The sequence below is a fragment of the Hermetia illucens genome, chromosome 2, assembly GCF_905115235.1.
Source record: "Hermetia illucens chromosome 2, iHerIll2.2.curated.20191125, whole genome shotgun sequence".
Classification (NCBI taxonomy): domain Eukaryota; kingdom Metazoa; phylum Arthropoda; class Insecta; order Diptera; family Stratiomyidae; genus Hermetia; species Hermetia illucens.
The window spans coordinates 189,842,780-189,866,419 of record NC_051850.1 but is presented as its reverse complement, the minus strand read 5'-3'; the positions used below and the strand labels follow the sequence as shown (position 1 = coordinate 189,866,419).

At 44.2% G+C, this 23,640-nt stretch overlaps 1 protein-coding gene across 5 annotated transcripts in view; it reads right to left on the bottom strand.

Annotated features, from left to right (window-relative positions):
* The window catches only part of LOC119649404 (potassium voltage-gated channel protein Shab), a 587,838-nt gene that overhangs the window by 62,072 nt on the left and 502,126 nt on the right, over positions 1 to 23,640 (bottom strand). The gene's annotated exons all lie outside the window — the stretch shown is intronic.

The window sequence follows — 23,640 nt, the reverse complement described above, 5'->3', positions numbered from 1 at the left end:
TCGGAACACATCTCATTCTATATTTCTGCCAAAAAAGGTGCAAACTATAATTAACTATTTAAATTTAGATCCAGCGGAAAAGTTGGTTGAACATGATCTTGAGTTCTTCGAGGGGGGGGTTAGTGTACAAGTTCTGCTGGATGGCTCTCTAGATTCTTCTGTTTGACTATGTATTAGTAGAATAGCTGTCCGGACTTGAAGTCGGTACGAGAATTGAATCTTTTTGAATGTAGATCGGCTTGTACGCCTTCAGAAAATTTGAATCGGACATGTTGGAATTTTCAAATAATAACGGTCAGTGGGAAACAGCGTTCCCGCTTATGTGTGTAGGACACAAAGTGCTCTTTCTCTCCTTTCAGGTGCACGCACACTATGTAGATTATTTGAATATTTTACGTAAAAGTAAAAAATGATTATTCTGAATTAGTCATATCGGATTTCGTTGTTATTTCGTTTAAATCAATTAAGTTGGGTTTTGATTTTTCAACTTATGATAGTTTATAAGCTCATAATCAAGGTTCGGGTCGAATTTTTAAACGCTGTTTGCTCGAAGCGGAATACATTCGCCTTGACATCCATCACTTTCCTTTAAATGAAAAAAGAAATTAAATATAATATAAAACGTATGGAAAAATACGGTCAAAAGAAAATAAGGTTTAAAAGAAAACATAGACTGTGTAAGGTAACTATAAAGTGATCAGGTCTTAAATGTTAGTTTTTATTCACTGAACCGCTTCCAAGTTCTATCTTTCATGACCAATTTGAAGATAGAATATTCGAAGCAGTTTTGTACTCAAGTTTGGAAAACTAGTGAAAGCTATAAACACTTTTCATTTTGCATTTGTTTTGGACAAACTTGAGTACAATATTTTTCGAGATTCTGCGCTTATGTCCATATTTGTTTAGGTATTTAATTGTAGTGCCATTTAAACACATAATTATGTTACAAATAAAATTACCGAAATTAAAAATATCCTAAATTAAATTCAATCATAAGTACAGTACTGTGTGATGTAGCAAGTATTTGGTATGGAGGTATAGTCACTGAAAAATGGAATTAGTGACAATTTGTGTGAGAAAATAATGATCAGTATTAAATTGTTAGGTTTGATGGTAAATGGCTCGTATATAATATGATCAGAGTCAATCCCGAGACTAATACATATACAGATGTCACCTCCAATAGTTCAAACTTTTGTCAGTTAGTTTCAAAATGCATATGATAAGTACTAAACTTGGATGACAATTCGTCCTTATAAAACTGTCCTGGATAAATGTAAAAAACATTTGGTTGAATTGGATTGATATCGTAAAGACAATAGGGGAACGTATAAGTTACACCGTTTCGATGATTTAGGACGGGACAAATAAAGGGAGTTATTATGCTGAATGTAGCAACGAATAAAGTCCCGATCAACCGCGGATTCGTATTTTGTCGCCATAATATTTTGGTTTTTAACACATCGTTCAATAAGTCCCGGGACTAGCGTAGAAATGGCGCTAATAATGCCATTTATATACCAAGGTTCAGAAGTACTAACCTTCAGATAAGATGTGTCAAAATTTGATGTAATTCGAAACATAACCAAGAAAGCTACAGTGGTTAAACTGACGCTACCTTTGCAATCGTGAAAAAATGGACCAAAACGAGTTTCGTGTGTTGATAAAACATTGTTTTTTAATGGGGAAAAAACACTGTTCAAGCTCAGCAATGGCTTGAAAAACGTTATCCGGACTCTACTCCGTCGAAAACAACCATTTGTCGGTGGTTTTCGACGTGAAACGCGGTCGTGCTGATACAAATGATGCGGAACGTTCGGGTTGGCCAAATGAGGGAGTAACTCCCGAAAACACCAAGCAAGTATTGAAAATCGTGATGGGTGACTGCAAAATGAAAGTGCGCGAGATAGCTAAGATGGTGAACATATCAACTGGTAGTGCATTTACTATTTTGCACCAAAAATTTGCTATGAAAAAGGTTTTCTCCAAATGGCTGCCGCGTTTGCTCACAATGGAACAAAAGCAACAATGTATCAATGATTCGGAGAGCTGTTTGGCACTGTTTACTCGCAATAAACAGGATTTTTTGCTTCGATATGTAACAGTGGACGAAACATGGATTCACCATTTCACTCCGGAGTCAAGTTGGCAGTCAGCTAAATGGCGTACGACCGGTAAAACCCGCCTGAAGCGTCCAAAAACACAACAGTCGACCGGCAAAGTGCTGGCGTCCGTATTCTGGGATGCGAATGGTATAATTTTCATTGACTACCTCGAAAAAGGAAAAACCATCAATAGCGACTACTACATGGTGTTATTGGATCGTTTGAAGGCCGAAATAGCGAAAAAAACGCCCACACATGAAGAAGAAGAAAGTCATCTTTCATCAAGACAACGCACCGTGCCACAAGTCAATCAAAACGATGACCAAATTCAACGAATTAGGCTTCCAACTGCTTCCTCATCCTCCGTACTCGCCGGATCTGGCCCCCAGCGACTACTGGCTCTTTGCGGATCTCAAAAAGATGCTCCAGGGAAAAAAATTTGGCTCAAATGAGGAGGTGATCGCTGCTACTGAGGCTCATTTTGAGTCGTAGTTAGTCCCGGGACTTATTGAACGATGTGTTATTTCTGAGTTTTCGAATGGATAGTCTCCGATACTCCCGACTCACCTCCTTTATAGCTAATATCAAAAGTAAGAGCTCCTTCGGGAATGCCTTCAATTTGGGGCCCCCGTGCCTATATTCGTAGAAATAAATTGTAGACCAACGTAAGATGGTGCCATTCATAGTTATTTCACTAAATTCTGTGTCAATAGGGGAAGCGTTTTCGAATAAATCGTATGTGATAAATGGACAGGAGTGCAGCCAGTTAGACAAGAGCAAATTTATAAGGAACATCCAGATAGCTTATTAAATACGCCTCTGAGTGTCCTATCTGGATGTAAGGTCTAAGATTAAGTCAAAAAGGGGCAAAGGGGGGAGGGAATATTAGAGTTCGCCTCAAAGCAATTGTCATTTGAAGCATCAGCAGTAGGTCTCACGCAGACGTATTGAAGAAGGGTAAAATCAGATCCTGATCTAAAGGACTTCGGGGAAAAGATACTTGCTGCGCATCTTCAAAACCATATTCATGGAGTGAAAGTATTTGAATGAGGTGGGGAGTCGTAGATTCTCCTCGTAAATCATATCCGTAGGACTGACCGTGGACTCCTCTCGATGGGCGACTGTGCGAAGGCCGAGGATGACGAAAGGTAAGGACTGGATCGTAGCGAGCCATTAAGGTGGCTTTTTACGTCCGATACCAACGTTCCAGCATCTCATTGGACTTCGGATATTATGCAGTGATCCTCCGAGAAACGAGATGACTCAAACTGCATTCCCTGGTTCGTGTTGATTACGGCTGATACACCGAAGTGCGGGATCCATTCTCGACAGAGGGCTTCGGCACATTATCGTGCCGTAATGTTAGACTTAGGTATTGTGTTCAGGCCATCGCGTAAACCTGTTGAAGATTGTCAGGCCTAGATCCCTTGTCTGAGGTCTCGCAGAGCAAATAGGAATTCGAGCCGAAGATAGGAAACTCCTTAAACTTGTGTTTGGAGTTTGTCTAGGCTCTGAAGGTCTGCATCGTCTTTCTGTACCTCGGCGATTGCCACATAATAGGCCGCGACGGGGTCTACAACCTTCGAGATTCGTGACATAACATCTGCAACGACGCTGTCTTCTCCATACACGTGTTGGATAGCGTAACATCAACAAGTTGTTGTTTCACAGTTTCAAATGCCTGAAAGGCCTCAATTAAGCGTTGATGATAGTTTGGTGATGAGCGGCCTTGGGCAGGAAACGACGAAAGAACTTTAACATGCTCAAGAACCTTCGCAAATCCTTCCCCGTGGTAAACAGAGGAAAGTTTTTGATCGCTTCCACCGAGTTTGGGTCTGGTTGAATTTCATCAGGGTGATAATGTGGCTGCGAAATTTCACCTGCTTCTGCAGAAATTTGCATTTTTCAGTGTTTAGGATGGTTCGGTTTCAAGGAGACGTTGAAAAATGCTCTAGAGATAGTCCACAAATTTATATTCGGAAGAAGAGGCGACCAAAACCTAATCCATGTAGACGAAACAGAAGTTTAAATTTTGTAGGACAGAGTGGATGAATCTCTGAAATGTCCCCACATCGTCACACAAGCCAAATGTCATCTTGGTGAACTCGAAGAGTCCGAAAGGTGTGCAGATAGTCGTTTTCGGTATGTGTTCGGGAGCAACAGGGATTTGGTGATACGCTTTAGCCAGATCCAAAGTCGTGAAAACAAACAAACAGCAAGAATAGTGCAAAAGTTCCTGGACATAAGGAAATTTCGAGAATAGAATGGAAACGAGGCACACTACTGGAAACCGCAAGAGTCTTAAGTTAAAAGGGGCGTCTACCACGGTGCGAAAACCAGGTTGTTTCAAACCCAATTTAGCTATTGCAGGAACGCACAAGATTTTTTCTTGAGTTGGTTGTAGTGAGGCGGTGCAAGAGGGCGTTATCTTTTTGAAGTCTGAGGTTAGACATTATTGTGGCTAACGTAGTTGAAATTAGTATCGCCATCGTGCGATATGTCCTGGAAGATTAAATACATAGCGATCGTTTTCAATCTGAAAGTAAGCCAGGCGGTTACCCAAAAGGAGGATGATGTCTGGGTGGCATGCGGAAGCAACGGATGACTTAAGCATTTATGGAAGCTTCGTTGAACCAGGACATCAAACTGGACAAATCCTTGTAGAAGCTCTATCGTATCATGATGGCATCCGAATCTAATACTGGTTAGTGAGTGAGTGCTTGTGAAAAACTGAGTCGTTTGACTTTCGTCATGTCAGCGTACTAGAGATGAGCCGCCAAGAAAGAAATACGTATCATTTACCTGGAGCTGGAGGATGGTTCTCTGGATGTACACCGCTGTAGTGCGTCCGATCCTGACGTACGGCTCTATTGTATGGTGGCAGGCTTTGAAGAAGAAAAACAATAGAACGAAGCTTAATAGGATTCAAAGAACCGCGTGTGCAGGTGCTACGGGGGCTCTGCAGTCCTGCCCGGTAGATGCTCTCAATGTACTCCTGCATCTCCTCCCCCTAGACCTCCACATCAAATATGTTGCAGCGTGGAGTGCCGTCAGACTACGTGAGTCCGGATGCTGCGCAGCGAAGTCCTACGGCCACAGCAACATTCTAGATAAAATACCTCGAGAAATCCGGGCACCCCCCACGGACTATGTCACACGCAAGCTGAACTTCACGAGAAACTTTGCTGTGGACCTTCCAACCAGGGCAAAGTGGAAGACCGGCGGCATGTTGCAAGACTATGACACGGTATTCTTTACGGACGGATCAAAGATGGCCTTTGGAGTCGGCGCGGGGGTTTTCTCGAATACACACGGTGTATCCAAGTCGTATGGTCTCCCAGGTTTCACCAGTGTATTCCAGGCGGAAGTACTGGCGATATTGGAAGTCTGTCGATGGCTGGAGCGTGATTCGAGCCCGAAGCGTAACATAGCCATTCTGACCGACAGCCAAGCGGCTATCAAGGCCTTGTACTCAACGACGGCATCCTCCCGGTTGGTGGCGCAGTGCAGAGACATGCTCAACCATCTGGGCGGCACGCTCAAGACCACTCTCCTCTAGTTTCCCGGGCATAGGAATATAGAGGGGAATGAACAGGCTGACGGATTGGCCAGGCAAGGCTCTGCTCTTGGCAGTCCCTCGGGGAATACAGTCGGTGTTCTGCTGGCGGCTGTCGGTGGCCGAGTCTACCCGCACTACCTAGCAGCCGCGGGCCTGAGATGGCGAAGGCTTACAAGCTGTGCCAAATCAAGGAGAATTTGGCTCGCTTATAACATAGCCCGATCACGAGAGCTCCTGTGCCAGACGCGTGCAAATCCATTCAAGATTACGGCGGTCTCCACGGGACACTGGCTCATAGGGGACCATGCCGCTAGGCTCGGCTTACCCTATAACTCGCATTGCCGAAGCTGCGGAGAAGGAAGGGAAACCCTCATGCACTTTCTCTGCGATTGCCCAGCTCTGGCTCGAGTCAGGCTGCGGACGCTGGTTAAACCATTCTTTGGGGACCTCAGTGAGATTTCTAGCTGCAGGGTCGGAGAGCTGCTTTCCTTCGTGAATGCTACGGGCTGGCTCTGAGGATCCGAGCCAGCTGGACTCTGCTTCCCTGTTCCTATAACAACAGTCACGGTCTTAAGAGTTTGTGGCATCAAAACGGCGCACCAAAGCGCTAATTGGGCTCCTCGGAGCGGCCACTGATACCTACTTACCTACCTACTTGGAGCTGAGGGAGTATATCTACAGGGAAGCTTGCAAAAACTTGAAGCTAGGGTTTCAAACAATTTTTAAGCTAAGATTTTATCTAGACTGCTGCGCATGAAAAATTTTCTTTCACTACTTTACTCTCTTCTGGGTATTGGTGAAACTTGAACCACACGTGAGGTAGCAGTACTAGAATCGAGGAAGATCATTGACGTTATGGTACCTATTACAAAGAAACTCTATTTCACGTTATAGCTTGTGAATCTTCGAGACTAACTAGGCTGACCCTGACCAATGTGTGAGGCCAGATAAAAACAGCAGGATCACTCTCAAGACCATTCGACATCAACAATAGTCTACGACAAGGGGATGCCCTATCATGCGCCCTCTTTAACCTGGCCCTCGTGAAAGTGATCCGTGATGCTGAGGTAAATGCAAGAGGTACGATCCTCTTTAAGTCCACCCAACTACTGGCCTAAGCTGACGATATCGACATCATGGGAAGAACCACCCGAGATGTACAAACTGCCTTCATCCAGATCGAGCAGGCGGCACGAGATTTTGGGAGGGGGGCTAACTACGACACTGCTCTAACTAAGTTAGGACAACATTGAAAGAGGAAAAGAACTTATGCCCAATAATTATTCTAGTTTGATAAAGATTTTTATGGCTTTTAAATCTTTCATGAATCTGTTCATCATTGTGTGAGCATAACTAGTTAGAAGACCCGGATCTATCAGTCTGACATGCCAAGCAGCCAAGGTCCATCAGATTCAAGGATAAAAGATGTCGAAATTTCGAAAAGTCTTTACTGATCCCCGGAGGAGGCGGTACCCACAAACCTCAATTCTGATACAGGGTTGGGTTGCAAAGTTTAACGTTTCCAAATATTTTTCATTATTTTTTTTGTCAACAGGTCAAGGGAGAGTCTTGAGGATTCGAAAGAATTCTAATAAAATATTGAGAAATTAGTTTCGAAACCGTTCAGGGGAAGGAACTAGTTATCTATGATGAAAAAAGGTTAGTCTCAAACTGGTAGCGCAAAGCTATCTATCGCCGTAAGGGCGAAAACTTAAGAGAAGTGGTTGCCCGTGAAGAACGTTAGCGCACCTTTAGCGAGTGGTAACTTTCTTGGCAAAATGAGCCAAGGGGCAAGTGGACTGCGCGGCTCATTGACAAATTAGACCCATGGTTGAACAGAAAGCACGGTAAGATTGATTACTTCCTTACCCAACTTCTAAGTGGGCATGGAGGTTTTCAGTCTTACCTGCACAGGATTGGGAAGGCGCGATCTCCTGATTGTGTGTTCTGCAATAGAGTGGCGGATGACGCTGAACACACCTTTTTCTCTTACGAGAGGTGGGACGGCCTCCGCCAGCAGCTTTATGCAGACGCAGGGGAGCTCTCTCCAGACAACATTGTCAGATAGATGCTGAAGAGCGCTGGCAGCTGGAATCGTATTGCGCATTATGTTCGGGCTCTTCTTACTACGAAGAAGATTGAACTCGACCGGCGGAGGGATCGGACGGTAAGGGGTTCCCTGAACTAACAACAACTCCCTTCCTCCCCTCCCCTCCCGTTGGTGAAAGAAATTCCCTGACTTGAAGGCTCCCAACGCCGGGAGAGCGGGAGGGCTAGCCCGAAGTAATGTGTCAAACGGTTCCAGGCTGGTTCTCTGATGACAGGGAGGTGTTTAGTTGGTAGTCCGCCAGCATGCTGTTGCGGGAGTCCAACACTCTGTGCGTAAACGTATTCACCTACCCTACTTTCAAAAAAAAAAAATGGGCGAAAGATCCTCAATAATTTTCCAAATTTCAAATTATTTTCCTGAACTTCTCAATCATCTCAATGATTGCAAAATAATATCCTTTTTCGAAAAGATAGTTTTGAATGTTAGAAGGAATCTAATAATTCACATAAGGCTCGAGTACACCTTTGGAGTGTAGCAAGCTGCCCCTGAAGTGAATATTAAAGGAGCGCGCTTACTGGGACCGACACGATACGACAATTTTGCTAACGCCCACTAAGAACGGCACGATACGACAGGTTTACTAACGCCCACTGGGGACGACACGACACGACAGACAGAATATTGTCTAGTGTATTTGCAAGGTAAACATATTGAAAACACTATTTTTAACTTATGTTTATCGTAGGAAAATGCCTCAGGCTGCCTCAGATAACAGACACACAAATGTCTGCGTCAGACAGATAGGTCTGTAAGAGGTTGACTCACTTGGACGTTTATCAGCGTTAGGCAATAGTACTAACTTATGGTGCTTCCATGATGCAGGAAATATCCTCCCGGGCATGCACGAACAACCCAACGACATTTCCGGTCTGGATTTCACGGCAAGCTTAAGGGCTCTATTCGGCACACCACCCAGCCTCGGAGCTTTGTTATCTCCTATTCTAGCGTAGATGTTTAGCAGTGCGTCACTGGTGACCAGCGATATTGCCGTCATATTCATAGGTCGCTGGAAGCTGTCAGTGCCCTCCTTTTGTTGGAGGAATAACCCATGGATAATTTTTAACAAGAGTGAAGGGCACGTGATCTGCGTAGATGAACGGCCTCTAAATCGCCCCATCATGACTCTATAGGCGCTCCCTTACAGGTTTACATCGCAGAGTTCCTTAAAGCATTCCCTGTTGCTCCGTTGAATGGTGCGCTTGAGGATTTTGCGGGCTTCCTTATAGACGCGTTCTTTACAGACTGCTCTTCGTCTGTTTCGCACAAAATTTTTTTCTGCAACAGACAAATGTCTCAGTGTGTCTCACGTATCAAACAGACCTTTGTCAGACAAATGTCTGAGCCAGAGTCAGACATCAGACCACGCTGGCTGAGACATTTGTCTGACAATTGTCTGTTTGATGCATGCAGAAAAAGAATTTGTGCGAAACAGACATTTGTCTGACATGACGCATCTGATGTCTGAAACATGTACAAACATTTGTCTGTCTGTTGTCCGAGGTAGTCTGAGGCATTTTCCTACGCCAAACATAAGTTAATAATAGTGATTTCAATATGTTTACCTACATTAGGGAATATTCTGTTGTGTCGTGTCGTTCCCAGTGGGAGTTAGCAAATCTGTCGTGTCGTGTCGGTCCCAGCGTCTTGTCATGTCGTGTCGGTCCCAGTGTACGCGTTCCTCAAGTGTTGCTTAATGGAAACGTGTCATATTCTGCAGCTAGGACTGTGGGTATCTGATGTTTGCAGATAGATAGTTCAGCAGGTTTCGTAGAGCTTTAAATGTTTAAAGGCTATGTATGCTAACGCTAATTCCCTTTGATAATTTAAAACGAGCTTACAATGCATTTGAAAAAGCCAAGGTGACACCATCGATAATTAAGTCGCAAGACAGTTATCACTCACAGTACTGTACCAGATTCTCTCCTAAAACAAAGCCCTTGATAATGAACATTTACAGCAGATTTGTTTCTGATAAAGCTAAGCACACCTTTGCCTTCAAGCGAATGAAATTTGGACAAGTTCTATGAAGATGACTCCACAAATACAAAATGTATTTTGTGCAATACAGAAAGCGTTTTTCAGTTCAGCTCGAAAGGACTCTCACAAAAGCATAGTTTTTTTGTTATCTAACACATCGACATGATTTTCATAATACATTTAAGCCATATATGTATATATACGATATTTCCATTGAAAAATAAAACACGAAATAGTATCAAGAATACTTTGTCAGTTAGTCCTGCTACTTAAAGTAAAATCCTTAATGTCTTCCTGAGGTTGTAGATACATTATAGTTACACGTTATGTATATACAGAAGAGAGCACTAATTACAGCAACAATTTTTCGGTTACTTGGTTACCGGACTTATTAAAAAAAATTACTCAAGTTTCTTACAAATCTCACCTTATCAATATCATTTTGGAGATAGTAACAAGAATGTGGAGGATGGAAGGTCTGATTCCTATCACAATATTCACAAACAGTCGCGGTACCGTCAGTTGAGGTTGGGTAGTATGGCAGAGTGCTCGTCGTTTCCTGCTATAAAATGGAATTTCAAATAAGATACTTTCCTCGAATACTTATCTGAAGTTTGTAAGATCAAGTCGATTAGCTCTGTTAGTACTCAATATTCTTTGCTTTGCTAGTACCAACAGTAGTTAGTAGTGGAACACGAGTTAGTTCGGGTCAATGTTATGTAAAGCCTGCTTCATGTTAAGTTCTTAATTTCATTCTTACAATTCGCCACTTACAATAATATTGCTATAAAATTATTTTATTTTGTAGACTATCCGCAATCTGTGTTTTAAAAAACTGTACTAAAGAGTTCAATTGATCTCAGATTTTTGTTACGACAATTACTGTCTTTGTAGTAAAAATAGTTGAAATTCGTTCGAAAGCATGATAACTACTACGAAGAGACATTGCTTGTATTTCTTTGTCGAATTAGTAATTCGACGAGGAAAGGGAAGAGGGCCACCTCATCAAAGATTGCACCCGAGATTCACGGTGTAGTGGGAAAGAGGGCGTGGACGACCGGCATGTTGCGGTAAGCAGCAGATGTCCGGTATATAGGAGGGAGCTGAACCGCACAGGCAAATGAGATTGATACAAATCAATCTCAATCATTGTGAGGCAGCTCAGGACCTGCTCTCGCAAACCATTCGAGAGTCGAATGTCGATGTCGCGGTTATTTGCGAGCTGTACAGAAACCACGGCGGTGCGACTTGGACGGTGGATGCGTCTGGCAGCGCCGCAATCTGGGCGTGCGGAAGACAGGCCATTCAGGAAGTCATGGCCCCCCCGGCAGCCGGTTTTATAAGGGCGAAGGTCAACGGTGTCCATATTTACAGCTGCTACGCTCCTCCTAGTGCAACCTTAGCACAATATGAGGAGATGTTAGACAGTCTGGTGTTGGACGCTAGAGACCGCAGCCTTAAAATCGTTGCGGGCGATTTCAACGCGTGGGCCCTGGAGTGGGGAAGCCGATCGACGAACACCAGAGGTCAAATTCTGTTGGAGTCATTTGCGGAGCTGGACATCGTGCTGGCCAACGTAGGATGCGTGCCCACCTTTCGAGGAAGAGGGTCGGGTTCGATCGTTGATCTGACATTTGTTAGCACTTCACTGATGAGGGAGATGGCTTGGCAAGTGAGTGAACACTACACCCACAGCGACCATCAGGCCATCTTCCTCCGCATTGGGAACCGGGGAACCAGTCAACGACGCCCTGGAGGTGGAAAGGCTAAGGCGGTTGGCTAGTCTATCGGAGCTTTCGACGAGGAGACATTCCTGGCCGCATTGGAGGGAGCCCATGATTCGGATGGAACAGCGGTGGAAAGGGTCACACAGCTGTCTCAGCGTGTAACCGAAGCATGCGACGCTACGATGCCACGACGACGTTTGCACCACGGCAAGAGGCCAAACTACTGGTGGAACACGGAGATCGTTGCCTTGAGATCCTCTTGTCTCCGAGCGATGAGATTTTCCCACAGGACAAGGAGAAGGCCGGAGCACCAGTAGCGTGAGGAGGAATACAGGGATCTGCGAAGCAACCTTAAGAAGGCCATTCGGAGAAGCAAGCGGGAATGCTACCAGAAGCTCTGCATGGAGGCTAATACGAATCCGTGGGGTACAGCCTACCAAGTTGTAATGAAGAAGATCCGCGGTCAAAAATCACCTCAAGTGACATGCCCACTCCTCTTGTTGCAAATAATTACAACTCTTTTCCCGCAGCAGGAGCAGGACGAAAGAGAACCCCAAATGGCAGCTCAGCAGGACGTCTTCTCGATCTCTAATGTTACCGAAGAAGAACTTTGGGAAATCTGCAGACGTTTTGGGGACAGCAAGGCTCCGGGATTGGACGGAATTCCGAAGGTCAAGGCCAGACCAAGGTGGTTCGCAAGCACATTCGAACCGTGCATGGCGGAAGGAGTGTTTCCCGCCCAGTAGAAGAGGCAGAAGCTGGTGTGGCTATCGAGCGTTGAACCACGCTGTCAACCGGAGGGAGATAGGTTCGGTACACCGGCCAATTGCGCTAAGGGTGTGCAGCGCATTTAGGACGGCGTCGACGGAGCCAGTGTGTGTCATCGCAGGAATGATCCCTATAGATCTTCTAGCGAGCGAGGCACACTGGCTCTTCGAAAAATGGAAAGCAAATCCAGCCGAGGTGAATGCGGATTTCCGAAAAGCCATAAAGAGAGAGTTGTGTGACAAGTGGCAACAACGATGGGATAACTCCGACAAGGGCCGGTGGACCCATACATTGATCCCGTGTATCGAGAAATGGGTCAACCGAAAGCACGGAGAATTGAATTACCACCTGACACAGTTCCTTACGGGACACGGTGGCTATAGGAAGTACTTGCATCGCTTCGAGTTGGACAAGTTTCCCAACTGTCCTAAATGCGGTGCTACACCCGAGGACCCGGAGCACGTTATGTTCCATTGTCCCGGATTTCTGCAGCAGAAAAGGAGGTTGAACAGCATCTTAGGGGCGGACATCGAGCCCTCGAACCTGGTGGAAGAGATGTTGAAGTCGGAGGAAAACTGGATGGCGGTAAATGAGCCAGTAGCCGTGGTGCAGACAAAACTCCAGGAGTTGGATCGAGCTCGGAAGGCGGCGCGACGGAGACGTGACATGGACGAGCTGGTATAGCGAACCAAAGCCTCCCCCGCGAAGTAATACTTCACGGTGGTCCCGCGAGGAGAGGCAGAAGAGTGGGGGTGGTTTTAGTGGGTGCGAATCCCACACAATGCTATAACCTGGCGCAGCAGCGTCTTTCTAAGATTTCCACCTCCATCCATGAAAAAAAAAAGTAATTCTCAGCTTCTGCTAGCCTTGTCTTGACAAAACTGGGCATTGTCTAGAATTTAACCAAGCTCCATGACTTGGCGAGAGATCAAGCAGATGTCATCAGTGTAGCCAAGGCGTTTGGGGAAAGGTGAGAACGGTTGGTAACGGAACCGTACCGAATTCCGCTTCGAACTTCAAGTCGTCTGAGATTTTACCTCGATGTAGTATATGCCATTTTGGGTCATCATATTTAGCTCTGATAAAGCAATAATTTTCTCCGGAATGCCTGCGCTCACCCTCGCTTGTAGGCACCAATAGAGACCTTAGACTCCTACCTTCATCGATTCGCCTCCATGTTTTCACAATCTGCCAGGAATTCTAGCTTCTTTTTGAGGCGTGATCGATAACTTTATCCTCACCATAGATAAAGGCCTAGGTGATTCTGCCTTTTGGGCAGTAAGAAGATTTTCCTACTGTTGGGCGACAGCTAGATCGCCGAAAAGTATTGAATTTGGAAACCAATGCTCTCTTCTGTTGGTGGGTAGTCTTGCAGTGAGGAATCAGTCACAAACCGGTTTCCTGGTTAAGAATACATATTTTACGGTAGTCGTCAGCAGGAGTCTGATACCGGATTCGCGCAAGAGGGAGAGGGGTACTCTCCAGAGTCCCACAATTTTATTTCGTCCAGTCCCAGAATGTCCAGCTTGAATCGCTGAATTCCTCGTCGAAGTTAGAGAAAGCGTGCATCCTAAGGTTCCTCGATAACGTTGTCGATAAGCGTGCATATATTCAAGAAACCAATCATAAATCGTTTTCCAAACAAAAAAAGTCGAGCCTGTGAAGTCAATTCCTGCTTGAGGTGTTGATGACGTTTCGGCAGCAATAGAGTTTTTAGTTAAGAGTGTATTCTTGAGCTCCAACTCATTTAAAAGAAAATTGGGCTGAAAATTTTCTTAGCTGTGAGGACTGTATCATCAGAAGGCGTCATCGCTCATCGTATTTGTTGAGAAAGTTTTAACATCTTTTTAGAAACTAAAACTAGACACCGTCTCCTTCGCTGGAAGTATTTTTTATTTGGCATATATCGATATTTCGGGAACAACTTGTTCACTTCTACAGTTCCGGGTGTATATTTAATGTTTTAACATCAACACGTGGAGATTTACACTTCCAGGATATCTAATATGAAGGGGTTTATATATCCTTAACTTAGGCAATAAGACCCCTTTCATTGATACGGTCAGGCGAGAAATTATAGATACCGCTTTATAAAATATGGTAATCTTTTTCTTTTTCTTCGCAAGACGCCGGTCATTGTCTTTTATAGTCGGCCAACACTCAGAACCATAGAGAGCGACTGGACGGACGACATTGTGGTAAATTTTAGATTTAAGACGTTCGTTGATACGTCGATCACAAAGAACACCAGTTGTGGAACGTTACTTCATCCAGTATGGTAATATGCCACTATTAACTTTGAGTAGATATGTTTGTGATTTGTTTCAGATTTTTCGGTTGTATAGGTTCTGAGAACGAGACCTGTTTCATTACTGGGGGCTCACACTTTGCGTCGTCATTCCCCTATGTTTCACTAATTATCAGAATGAAAAGCACTTTCGAAAAATACTGGTTGAGCTCTTTGATTTGATTTACCTCTTTCCGAATGTTCTTGCCAAATTTCGTGAAAATCGGTTCAGCCATTTCGGAGTAAATTGGGTGTGATAGACAGACAAACATTGAATCGATTTTAAGATGGTTTCGCTTCACATAAAACCTTAAAAATGATAGGGTTGCGTAAAAAACCTCAGAAAAAAATGCAAGGACGTTCACCTGAGTCCACGTGGCAGGACGGGACCCGGTCCTATCAGAAAATGGGCATGGGTTCTTGACATATAGACGGTGTTAGGGCGTAAGTAAATTAGTCCGAACCAAACAATTACGTATCAGTACGTGACATATTGGCATTCTTACTGGAATCAGTTTAGGTTTGTTGATATTTATCCTCAACAAGCAACTCGAAGGTGTGGTGCCAAAAGCTGCGACATAGAACCCGGACGCGGTAAAAATGACTCTAAACTTTTTTGATAGCGCATTCAAGATGGTTTCGGCATTGTCATCTCAAAGGGTTACTCTACTATCCCAAATCCTGAGAAACGCACCATGATGCGGATTAAATGGTAGCGATTTCGTGGTAAAAAAGGAGAAATGATCTCACTTACGTGGTAATCGCTTAAGTGTTGAAGATGACGAATGCTGAAAAATCGTGGAAGCAAAGTGGCCTATGTAACCCTCGGGGTCATCAAGCCAGGTAAGCGATTCATTCATTCAACTTGTAATGATAGGAGTGCAAATAGGAGATCAAATCGATCATCCTAAGTGGCCGATAACGACCTAGAGGGCAGAGCTATCCCAAAAATCTAAACAAATTGGCTAAATTGACCGTGAAGGTTCGCCCACAAAGATTGAAGCTCCATCAAAGTGCTCGGTCGACACGTTCTTGCACGCCTCTGTGCTAGCCAGGCTCGGGAATGTGGGGGAGTCCTTTGAGCGCTTTGATCCCTCACGCTTCATTACTCAAAACAACGTGTCTATTCCGATGCGTGGGTCCGCACCGGATTCTACAATAGACGTTAATATGGATTTCGCGACGGCCTATCGAATGATAAATAGAACGCGAACTAAAATTGGAAATTAAAAGAAAAAAAAAAACACGGCTCGACCGCGCGCGTGGAGCCGCAAGTCTCCGGACCCGAGTGCCGCGATCAAGGAGGGGAAGATCCATGACGGATCACCGTCTCAATTATTGTCTCTTCCGCCTCAGATCTTGTATGAGGCGCGGCCTCTGAGGTTCCCACCCTTCCTCGACATCCTCAGGCCAGCTATTCATTTTGAGGATGTCCCCGGGTGTCACCTCCACGTGTCGACCGAGCACTTTGATGGAGCTTCAATCTTTGTGGGCGGACCTTCACGGTCAATTTAGCCAATTTGTTTAGATTTTTGGGATAGCTCTGCCCTCTAGGTCGTTATCGGCCACTCAGGATGATCGACCTGATCTCCTTTAGCTTTACGGGTGGCGTCTGCGTACCGCACTGTCTCTGAACCGGCCGTGATGGTGATCGCGGGAGTTATCCCCGTTGCCCTTCTCGCGAAGAACGGCAACACAGTCTAGACGAGTGGCAGCTCTCTTGGCAAAATGAAACTAGAGGCAGATGGACTGCGCAGCTCATCGGCAACCTAGGTGCGTGACTGAATCGGAAACATGGTGAGACTGACTATTTCCTTACCCAATTTTTAAGTGGGCATGGAGGTTTTCAGTCTTACCTGCACAAGATTGGAAAGGCGCGTTCTCCGGATTGTGTGTTTTGCAATGGAGTTGTGGACGACGCCCACCACACTTTTTTTTCTTGTAGAAGGTGGGATGGGGTTCGTCAGCAGCTCTATTTAAACACAGGGGATCTCTCTCCAGATAACATTGTCGAAGAGATGCTGAGGACTGCTGACAGGTGGAACCGTGTTGCCCATTACGTTCGGGCCCTTCTTGTCGCTAAGAAGATAGAACTCGACCGGTGGAGGAGACGGATGGCAGGGGGCTCCTTGAACTGACAGTTCCCTTCCTCCTCTCCCCTCCCGTTGGTGAAAGGAATTCCCTGATTTGAAGGGTCCGCAAGGCGGGAGAGTTCGGGGACTAGCCCGAAGTAATGTGATAAACGGTTCCAGGCTAGGTCTTTGACGATGGGGAGGTGTTTAGTTGGTAGTCCGACGACGTACCGAATCGGGAGTCCAACACTGTGTGCGTAAATGCATTCACCTACCCTACCTCAAAAAAAAAAAAAAAATAACAAGAACGGTATTCTGCATGCCGACCGATCACCCGCGACGGATAGGCGGGAATATTTCGAACAGGTTTCAACGGAAAAATTTGTTCATCATCGACTTTCACAGGCACTGCCGGTATTTGGATAAAGCCCTCTCTCACTGGACACTGTCAGATGGGACATCCAATATCTAGCGCTCAACACAATACTCTATCCAAATGGTGTATTCCTAGTGTCTTACAACAAAGCTGATCTCATCCAACCTGTCTAAAAGTGTAATGATCGCATCATGTCACATTATCTCAGACTGAATCAGAATAAAACAGAAATTTTAACAACTGACCCCAATAAAACAGGCACTGCCAGTGTTAGTGGCAGGTAGTGAGCGATTAAAATATCTCGGATCAATGCCAATTGTGAACTATTTTACGAGATTGCTTCACGTGTTCTTTGTCAAACATTTATCGCAGTGTCGCTCACCCTGTCACCCTCTCCGGTTGTGTGTGAGTGATTGGGAGTGTTGACCGACTATAAAAGGCAATGAACGGCACCTTGCGGTGAAATGTGTCGCTGGACCAAAGTTGAAACGCGCTATAATCATATTAGAACTGAGGATATTCGCATTCGATATGGGGTTGCACTTTTCGTAGAGAAATTGCTAGAGAGGCATCTTCGATGGTATGGATATGCAATTCGTGTTGATGAAAACTCACTTGCCAAGATTGGTCTGAGCATAGACATCAGTGGAAAACGATCGAACTTCGGCCGAAACAACGATGATATAAAAGATGGTGATTTGAGAGCGTCCCAATTCGATCCAGATCAGGCATATGGACGAACCAAATGGCGTAACCGAACAAGACAAGCCGACTCTGCTTTCGAACGGGAGAAGTGCTGAAGAAGAAAGAGATAAAATGGCATCTGGAGGCTTGAATTGAGAAAACAATCCAACAGATGACTATTAGTATGAGAGAACCTTAGCTTAGTTCGTACACTAAAGAATGGGAAGAAAGGCAATGGCACCAAACTTTCAGCATCAAGCAGGCTAAACGACCCTCATGAAAGGCTAAGAGCCACGATCTTACGGTTAACATTAAGAAGGCTGACTTGGATTCATTTATGGATTTCGAAACTGCCTACGGCTCATTCGAAGCATTTTGTTAGGCAGAAAGACAGTATGGTATCAATATAGTGTTAATCAGTTGGATTCTCTACATTCTAGAATGGAAGATAATCCAGATTGTGGTTAAACGAAAGCCCGAAATGGAGGAGTTCTCTCTTTATAACTGTAACTTCTGATAATAAAAACCGCATGCTATGACTTCAGAAGGACGAAAGGATCTTTTCAAAGCGTGAGGGTGAATTAGCTGTAGTAACTATCGGCAAGATGGAGCCTAAGATGGAGCGATGGCGTAGGTCAGGACGCCAGACAGCTTTTAGGGATATCGAATTGGTGGACCTCGGCGCAAAACCGGGATGTCTGGAGTTCCTTATGAAGGCAGGCCTAGACCGGATACCGGTTGCTGCGCCGTTGGTGAGGATGAACTATCGGCAAGTTTGCTTGCTGCAATCTCACCGCTGGTGAACCAGCTTACGCTCCAGGGTGACTGTTAGGAAAACTAAACTAGTTAGGTTCATTAGGGAAGTTGAACGGAGCAGTTACACGTTACCCACTTTCTCCGCTTGTGGGAGGGAAGGGGGTGACAATTAGTAAGTCGTCTCTGTTTTCAACGAAACTGCGAGTCGCTTTTCAAAAAAATTGGCGGTCTACCTGTAATAAGTGCCTATATAACGACACAATTTACGAGCGATACCAAGACCGTCCGATTTTGAATAAAGTCCGACTTAGTAGTTCGCGGTGGGCATTCGTATGAGCGAGGATGATCTAACCTGCAAAGTCTGCAAGGCCAATCTCTAAAGAAGACATGGCAGACCATGACTCAGATGGAGCGATGCGTAGGACAGGATGACAGATTGCTTTTAAGGATATCGAATGCAGTGATATGATTAAAGCTTAGTTAAGGTACTTTCTGGATTTAGAATTGCGATACCAATATCTATTTCAACCCCAAGTTAATTTACCCATTTCTTGCAACATCTAGTATACCAATTTCCACAACAGTAACCTATTAATATTAAGCCACAAAACTAGGTTATGTGAAAACTTTTCTGTTTGATCCGATGCCAAGCCGATAGACGACAGGAGAATTCAAAAGTATATACACAGATTCCATCTCGCGACTCCTTTAAGGATAACCCTAAACCCTCACGTGCATATGGACGAGTAGTTTCTGTATTCGAGCCGTCTGGTTGGGATTCAATACATTCCCGGAAGTTTTATTAAAGGAACAATGCACTTTTTACACAATATAGGGGTTGAAATCTGTTGGCGTTACAACATCCTTCCAATTTACAGAGAACTCGTTAAATGGCAATATTCACGCTGATGGAATATTAAATTTTCGCAGCAGGGATTATTATTTTGTACTGGAGAATATATGTATATACGAGTATGTTCCTAAGCTTAGTAAGAGCAGGATTATGGAGCTTTTGCAGTCTGTTTTCTGGGCCTTTAGTTAGTTGCACTTCCACATATCCGATGAACATTATAACAAAAATCAGATATTGTGCACTTCACAAGACGAGTAGGATTACGATTTGAAGCAGGAAGCGCAATGTAAACCTAATATTGTCATTGAAAATGGATGCTCAGCAAATGACCCGATTATTTAACTGCACTCCATTCATGTTCCCGGGAAGTTTTCCTCTTTCTAGCTAAGTCTGTCATTGTATATGATAAATTCAGTAACGACAAAAAACTTTCAGGTGACAAACAGCAGAAAGTTAGGGGGTGGAGCAGAAAAGGTAAAGTTTTTGTTTAATCAAAATCAGAGATACTATACTTGGTAAAACGCTGCCTGTGGCGGTCGAAGAATAAATCATGGAGGAGTGCACGTCGATGAAGGATACAATTATATTCTGAAATAATTTCAATGAAGGAATTTTATTCAATAACGGAAATTATCTTGAAATTTGTTCCTTTTCCTTAGTTAATAATAATAATTGTTAGCGCAACAATCCATATTGGATCAGGGCCTTGAAGTATGTTAGAGCACTTCATTCAAGACCGTAACGGTACACTACAGGATTACAGTACCCTGAAGGAGGCAATGTGGTCAGCATTGCGCTCGCCTAATATTTTATTGTTCAATTATCTTCCATAACATACCCAGTACTGTTATACGTATAAATAATATCAAAATTGTTGAGATCAGGGAGAGAGATAAATAGATCACTATCCTAAATTCTATTGATGACAGATCTGGAGATAAACTGACCAGAAGAAAGCATTCAATGTCGTTAAGAAAAATGATCATGTCACTGAATAATATCAGCAAGAAGAGCGCGGAGTTACCAGCATGTGGTGCTCCTGCTGACTATTGTTAGATTTCCATATCTGCTCAAATATTCCCTTCAAATTTCAGCATTATAGCTCAAGAGTGGTGAAAGCGACACCGTGTTGAGTACATCTGGATGCGTGTGTTTTCAATTGAATGGAATTGAACTTGTAACAACGAATTTGTATTAAATTTGGTGAGAAGAAGATATAATCTCTATTGCTGAATCCAATCCATTAGTGGAGATGAGATATGGGTTTATAAGTATCTAGAAATTCAGTGGGTGAATGACCTTCTATGAATAAAACGGGAACGAAAAAGCCACATTTTACGCCCAAAAAGAAGGTGATACTCAACTCCACAACTTATGCCAGAATTTCAGAATGTATTTATGAAATTCTTTGTATTAAATTAAATTTCAGAAACTTTTTGATTGAGGTAGTATAAATAATTCCGGAAAAATTCTAGAGCGCCTCAGTCAGCTCCTACTTCTATTAACTGGAAAATATACCAGATTCCCAGGATTTTGCAATAAATAGAAGTAGAATGTTCCCCCTGGAGACTGTCAAGCCTGTTTCCACTTGAGTGTATTGATGGCACAGTTGATTTCGCCTCCGTTTGGAAAAATAGTTTGTAGTCTATATCATCTATGAGATGTGGAACTTCACCAGATATTATACGCCTTTAGCTATTCACCTTTGTGGTTGGGATACCTACCATTAGCGTTCTTCATAGGACATCCAAAGACCTTCAATTACCGCCAAGTTTTTTTGTGGTGCTCTATGAGCAAACCTACCACACTCATGTAAGTGCAGGAGACTCTTAGATAATGGTTCCTTTCAAGGCCGAAGCCAGCACGCCTTTGGTAACCCAAATTCAGAAGACCATCTCATGAGATTAGTCGAAACCCAGCTGATCTTATTGTATGCCTTACACTGGAGCAGTGTATCGCCCATGACGAGATGGTAAAACCTTTTATCGTTGCTGTTGTGGTCAGTAAAATCGTGCCTCCTCACCACATGCCGGAAAAAGGTGTTGCTCATAGAAAATATTTTTCTCCTTTATATTGGAAATTCTCATTGGCCCGTAGCAGTGCACAAGTGTCATGCTCCTTAACTAGGATTGAAATCTCGCAGTTTTGATGAGAAACCTACTCCCTGGTTATGACAGAGCCTTGCAGCAATAGTCTAATACCGGATTCACCTCTACTACCACAAGGTTTTCGAAAGTATACATACACATAGTGCTCTTGAAGTTCCACCAGGGTCAGAAAATTTTGCCGATATCGACCGGAAATATCGGACAGGTTGGAAAAAACGAGTAGTCTGGAAACTCCAGTCGAGGAAAATCGTTTTTGGTAGTCAAAAGAAATACTCTGTAAGTCCCCATCCGGAACCAGAATATTTCGAATTACGTAGGATTTTTGTTCGCAAATTTCAATCCTTTGAGGGCAGTCGCTTTTTCTAATAAGCATGTGTATTCTTAATCCCCAGCTCAATGAGCTTGACTTGATATGTTTTATCAAATTAGGTTGATTTGGAAGCTTACTGGATGCTGGATTCAGTATCAATAAAGAATGTCCTCGGTTAATTTGTGATGCAGATAAAGGAATAGAAATAGAAACAACCTAAGCTAAAGAGAATGAGTTATGAATCCCTTCCGTTAGGACTCATATTAGCTACTTCGTGATTGTCCTGCAAGTGATTTGGTGGACTGAAAGAGGAGAAGAAGAAGTGGTGCTGAATATTTTTGAAGGTCATATGTGGAGTTGGAAGCGTTTCCCTTGGGGCGAATAAGGGAATGCTCGGCGGATGTGTTATACGCAAGTACATATACCCTTCTGGAGGGATGGGTATTTGGGTAAGCTTATGCGCAGGCCGAGTAGGTGGGAACAAAACGTCCAACCGTGGAAAAAAATTGGCTATAGGAAGGATATCTAGAAATAAAAGCAAACATGAAGGAGCGGAAGAGGAATAAAGTTACGGGGTCGGAGCCGTTACGACAGCTTTTGGGAGTAGGAAAGCGGGGTCTCGGCCGTCGATATCCATCCCTCCATCCGCAGTAATTCAGCAGTGGTAATCTTGGCTAACGTGGTATCCAATGTTACGAGCGTGCAGGACAGGCTAGAACGGAAGCGGAAGGTGTGTAGGGGAAGTATATGTGATTTCACCAAGGAGCGCCAAAATATTCACCGGAATATAAGGACCATGATAAGAGGCATCTACTTGGCGCCTGACAAAGTCCAAGATGAAAGAGAATTCCCAATTGAGCGAGAAAGTCAGCCAGACGACAAAAGTCACGCTTGTTCAAAACATGAGGGGGAGAAACCGGAGAAGAGGCTCAACTCTCAAAAAAATGGAACACGTAAAAGAATAGGTTGAGTTATGTATCGGCTCAGGGAGCAGGTGGCGCTGAAGCGATGCATTGCCTTCGGCCTTGGCTTCGGTCACATTGCGAAGGCATGCACCTGTCCAAATGACAGATTGAAATCATGCATGAAATGCGGAACGGAAGGCCATATCAGCAAGGACCGCGGAGCAGACCCAAATTGTTCACTGTGGAAAGGGAAGGAATGTGTGGACCATCGGTGTATTGCAGGCAGCAGCAGGTTCCTGGAATACAAAGGAGTCCTCAATTGCTGCCATTTGCCTATAATTAAAGAGCCATATCAAGGTGATGGCATTTGGGTCAAAGACCACAAATGAATGTAGCCCCGGAGGAAGGATTCGCCAGAGCAAAAGTGAAAGGAATCCACATATCTAGCTGCTATGCTCCACTCAGCGCTACACTTGCCGAGTATGAACAGATGCTGAGTGCTCTGGCTCTGGAGGCAAGAGGAAATTGTCCAAAAATCATAGCGGATGAGTTTAAGGCATGGGCTCTTGAATGGGGCAGCCGAACAACAAATGTGAGAGGACGTGTTCTCCTTGAAGCATTCGCCGGGGGTTTATAGTAAACTTGAAATACGTGATCGCTGCTTTAATCAGTAGAGAAGCTTGGCAAATTGGCGAGAATTATACTCACAGTGCGCACCAAGTAATCTGCAAGGAAATCAAAGGCGAATCGACCTCGAAAAACAGCTTTTGGGCGGAAGGTCAGAGTCAAATGATCTCTGGCAACGGAGGTGGGATGAGTCTACGAAAGTTCGCTGGACGCATAGGCTCATTCCTCCGTTTTTGGTTGGATGATTGACCAAATTGTCCTAGATACAGTGGCATGCTGGAGGATCCTGGGAAAGTGATGTTGCACTGACCAAGGGTCGCAATGGAGAAGAGACATCTTAACCAAGCATTGGGCAGGAGTATGAGTCCGGAGTATATCGTTGTAGGGATGCTGAGGTCAAAGGAGAATTGGCTCAC